This window comes from Triticum aestivum, chromosome 5A (assembly GCF_018294505.1).
Source record: "Triticum aestivum cultivar Chinese Spring chromosome 5A, IWGSC CS RefSeq v2.1, whole genome shotgun sequence".
NCBI lineage: Eukaryota > Viridiplantae > Streptophyta > Magnoliopsida > Poales > Poaceae > Triticum > Triticum aestivum.
In genome coordinates this window covers 88,512,069-88,517,565 of record NC_057806.1, presented here as the reverse complement: position 1 = coordinate 88,517,565, position 5,497 = coordinate 88,512,069, and positions in this window count along the sequence as shown.

Here is a 5,497-nt window from a genome sequence, read left to right as displayed (position 1 = left end):
CTCAGTAGCCTTGAACTTGATAGTTTCCTTAGGTGCTGGTTCATCTATCACAGTAGGTAGGTGCTCTCTTTGTGAGCCATTAGTTTCATCGAACCGCACATCTATAGTTTCAACAACTTTGTGAAAAACGTTGTTGAAGAATCTGTAGGTGTGCGAGTCCTTTCCGTAACCAAGCATAAAACCTTCATGTGCTTTCGGTGCAAATTTTGAGTTGTGATGAGGATCTCTAATCCAACATTTAGCACCGAAGACTTTGAAATAACTTACATTGGGTTTCTTATCAGTGAGGAGTTCATAGGCAGTCTTTTTGAAGAATTTGTGAAGATATACTGTGTTGATGATGTGGCACGCGGTATCAATTGCCTCAGTCCAGAAATGATGAGGCGTTTTGTATTCATCAAGCATAGTGCGAGCCATCTCAACAAGAGTCATGTTCTTGCGCTCCACGACGCCATTCTGCTGAGGAGTGTAAGGAGCAGATAACTCATGAGTAATACCAAGTTCGTCAAGATAGTCATCAAGACCAGAATTCTTGAACTCAGTGCCATTGTCACTTCTGATGTGCTTGATCTTCACACCAAAGTTGGTTGATGCCCTCGAGGAAAATCGTTTGAAGACTTCCTGCACTTCATGTTTGTAAGTAACAAGGTGTACCCATGTGTAACGAGAATAATCATCAACAATAACAAAGCCATATTGAGATGCTTCATTTGAGATAGAAGAATAATGATTAGGACCAAAGAGATCCATGTGAAGCAATTCAAATGGGCGAGTGGTGGTCATGATAGTATTCGCTGGATGCTTGGCCTTGGTCATCTTCCCAGCTTCAGAGGCTCCGCATAGGTGATCCTTGAGGAATTTGACATTTTCGATGCCAATGACATGCCTTTTCTTCGCAAGCGTGTGCAAATTCCTCATGCCTGCATGACCAAGTCATCGATGCCAGAGCCAGCCTTCTGAAGCTTTTGCAAGTAAGCACACGGCTGGTTGTGGTCCTGTAGAGAAATCAACAATATACAGGTCTCCTCTCCTAAAGCCTTCGAAGACTTTGGAATTGTCAGCTTCCATAACCACAACACAGCGGTACTTGCCAAAGACAACAACCATATCAAGATCACAAAGCATTGAGACAGACATAAGGTTGTATCCTAAGGACTCAACAAGCATGACTTTGTCCATGTGTCGATCATTTGTAATCGCAACCTTACCTAGACCCAATACCTGACTTTTTCCTTTGTCAGCAAAGATGATATGCTTCAGATGCGATGGTGATAATGGAGCATCCATCAATAGATTCTTGTCACCAGTCATGTGGTTTGTACATCCACTATCGAGGACCCACTCAGTGGCTTTGGGTTGATCATCTTCATGATTAGCATGCGTCCTATCAGGCATGCTCAGGTCTCCAGCAAATTCTTCAGACGATTATGTGCATATGGAGACCTGACCCTGCAGAAGAGATTAGTTCTTTTTCTTCACCACCCACATCTGAAGGGTGGCAAAGAGTTCATCATTCTGCGAGCTCCATACGAGAAGGATGGCATAGAAGCCAGTCCATTTCGTTTCACATAAGAGGGGTTAGAGTAAGCATAAGAGTAAGCAGAGAAATTCTTCGAGGACTTATGGACATAATGATTTGAAGAATAATGCACATATCCATAATCCTTAGATCTTCCCTGCGAAACAGACAGGTTAGCACGATGATGTTCATATGAGGACTTTGATCCATATGAGGAATTTGGTCCGTATGAGGACTTAAATCCATATGAAGAATTTGGTCCATATGAAGAATTTGATCTGGGGTTCCTATTCTTCACAGGTGGCGTCATGATGACATTCACCTGAAGATTTTCAAGGCATCTTTTGGGAACCCAGATTTTCTTCACAGGGGAGCCGTTCCTGCAGTTAGTGCCAACATATCTAGCAAATACTTCACCATTCTGATTTTTGAACAGTTTATAGTTGGAGTCAATTGACTCATCATTAGAATGAGGAGATTCACATGCAAATCCAGATAAGTTAGATGGATCAACTGGAGGTCCCTTTGCAGCAACCCATGTAGTTTTGGGGTACTGCTCAGGCTTCCAATATGTACCATCAGCATTGAGTTTCCTCTCAAAGGCGATACCCTCTTTCCTAGTGTTCCTGTTGAGGATTTGCTTTTTAAGCACATCACAAAGAGCCTGATGCCCTTTGAGGCTTTTGTACATGCCTGTCGTGTACAATTCCTTCAGCCCTGCATCGTTAGTGATACTAGCAATGTCCTAAGATGAGGAATTAGTGATAGCAGAGGCATGTGAAGAATTTGAAACATTAGCAGCATTTGAACATTCAGGTGAAGAATTAGCAGATTCACGTTCAATGCACTTCAAGCATGGAGGAACAAATTCTTCCTGAGAAGCGCTGATTTGTTGAGCAAGTAATGAATCGCGCTCCTTCTGAAGATCTTCATAACTCACTCTTAGCTTCTCAAGGTCTTGCTTTCTTTGAAGAAATTCATAAGAAAGCTTCTCATGATCCGATAAGAGAGTGTTATGATGACTTTGAAGTTTGTCAAGCTTGGACTGAAGTCTCTGAAGATTTTCAGTCAAAGTTTCAGTGCGATCCATTTCTTCACCCAACATATCATCACTTTTATTTAGCATGTTTTGAACCTTTTCCAAGGCCTTTTGTTGTTTAGTGGCAATATAAACAAGCTTTGTATAGCTAGGTTCAAAATCATTATCAGATTCATCATCACTAGACTCGGATGAGGAACATTTGGTTACCTTGGCACCTTTTTCCATGAGGCATGGTGCAGAAGATGATGGTTCAGGTTCGAAAGTCATCGTTTTGAGTGATTCCTTGAAATCCTCAAACCAGGGATCATGACAAGTTTGATGACCTTCATAGACGTCAGAGATTCGGTCCCAGATAAGCTTCGCATTGCAAAGATGCATAATGCGCCTGAATTCATCTCTGGATAGGCAGGAACAAATGATATCCTTCACCATGATGTCAAGTCGAGTGTACTTGCGAATATCATCAGTGTCCGCCATCTTGCATAGATCAGTAATACCAATCTCAGTGACGGTCCACAGCTCGCTGTTCATTGCCATGAGGCGCTTCCTCATCATGGCCTTCCACTTGGGATAATCATGACCATCAAAGATGGGGCATGTCACTTTCTTCATACTTGCAGTCGACATAACTAAAACTCCAGGCGGTTAAACCAAAATCACACAGAACAAGGGAGTACCTTGCTCTGATACCAATTAAAAGTGCGTTATATCGACTAGAGGGGGGTGAATAGGCGATTTTTATGAAATTCTTCACTGGGAATTTGCCGGTGAGGAAATTCCTTAGCGAAGAACTACTAGTAGCGGAATAAGTACTCAAAGGTAAACATAACAGAATACAAGCATAGTCATCATGATGAAATGAAGACAGGCATAGAGTACAGGAAGCGTAATCACAGGATAACACAGGATGAAGACAAACAGACTGAAGAAATAGAACTGAGGAAATTGAGAAAGTCTTTAGTCAAGGTCTTCTAACACAGATATGAACAAACATACAGCACAGTTATGAGGAAATGAAAGAGTTGAGGAAATAGAACCAGTAAGCTCGGTGAATACAATGATTTGGTAGACCAGTTCCAACTGTTGTCTCAGTTGTACGTCTGGTTGGAGCGGCTGAGTATTTAAACTCGGGGACACACAGTCCCGGACACCCAGTCAAGGACACTTAGTCCAAGACACCCAATCCTCACCGTATTCTCCTTGAACTAAGGTCACACAGACCTCGTCCAATCGCTCGTGGTAAGTCTTCAGGCGACTTCCAAACCTTCACAAACTTGGTCACCCGGCGATCCACAATTCCTCTTGGATGCTCTAGACCATGACGCCTAACCGTCTGGAAGAAGCACAGTCTTCAAAGGTAACAAGCGTCGGATCCACTCAGGATCAATCTCTTCAGTGATGCTCAATCACTTGGGGTTTGTAGGTGTTTGGGTTTTTGGTTTTCCCTCACTTGATGATTTTCGTTCAAAGTCCTCGGAGGATGGGTTGCTCTCAAATGACAAGTGTCAGTTTCTCTCGGAGCAGCCTCTCCCGGCTAGTGGTTGTAGGGGGCGGCTATTTATAGCCTAGGGAGCAGCCCGACATGATAACACATAAATGCCCTTCAATGATATGACCGTCAGGTGGATAGATATTTTGGGACAGCTGGCGCATAGCACAGCAACGGTCAGAATTTTGAGTAGCAAAATCCTCAGGGCTATCATGTTCCTCACTGTGTAGGCAATCCGCACTGGCGAATTCCTAACTCCTTAGTCAGGACAAATTCCTTAGAGACCAGAAGAACTTCGTCTCTGTCACTGAAGAAATTGACTGAACTGTATGAGATTTCCAATGAGTTCTCTCGAAGGGATTGGTAGGTGTAGGATTTTGAGTTGAGCATCACATGGAAATTTTTCCTTAGTATTTCCTCGACCCCCTTTAACAGTACGGTGTTTACTATGACTCAAGAAAGAGAAAAACAAAACTATGAAAATGAAAGACTTCAAGCTTCATATTCCTCGCATGAATATCAAGTCTTCACGGACACACCAATTTCTTCACTTTCAAAGTCTTCATGAAAGTCTTCAGAAATACCAAAATCTTCAGTCGAAGATATTCATTTTTAGGGGTCGACTTTTCCTGTAAATATCAAACTCCTCATAGACTTATAGACCTGTGTACACTCACAAACGCATTAGTCCCTTAACCTATAAGTCTTCAATACACCAAAATCACTAAGGGGCACTAGATGCACTTACACCACAAGGGGTGGCCGCGCCCCCTCCCTATAGGGAGCCCGAATTGGAATAGGGAGGGGGCACCCCCCCCCCTTTCCTTATCCTCTTCCTCTCCCTTCCCTCTTTCCCGTCTCAGAAAAAGGAAAGGGAGTCCAACTAGGATTGGGAGTCCTAGTTGGACTCCCCCCTTTGGCGCGCCCCCTAAGCCAGCCGCCTCCTCCCCTCCTCCTTTATATACAGGGGTGTGGGGCACCCCAAAGACACAAAAGTTGTTTCTTAGCCGTGTGTGGTGCCCCTCCATAGTTTACCACCTCGGTCATATTGTCGTAGTGCTTAGGAAAAGCCCTGCGTTGATCACATCACCAACACCATCGCCACACCGTCGTGCTGACGGAACTCTCCCTCGACCCTCTACTGGATCAAGAGCTCGAGGGACGTCATCGTGCTGAACGTGTGCTGAACACGCGGGTGCCATTTGTTTGGTACTTGGACCGGTTGGATTGTGAAGACGTTCGACTACATCAACCGCGTTAACCTAATGCTTCCGCTTTCGGTCTACGAGGGTACGTGGACACACTCTCCCCTCTCGTTGCTATGCATCTCCTAGATAGATCTTGTGTGATCGTAGGAAATATTTTGAATTACTACGTTCCCCAATAGTGGCATCAGAGCCAGGTCTACACGTAGATGATATATGCATGAGTAGAACACAAAGAGTTG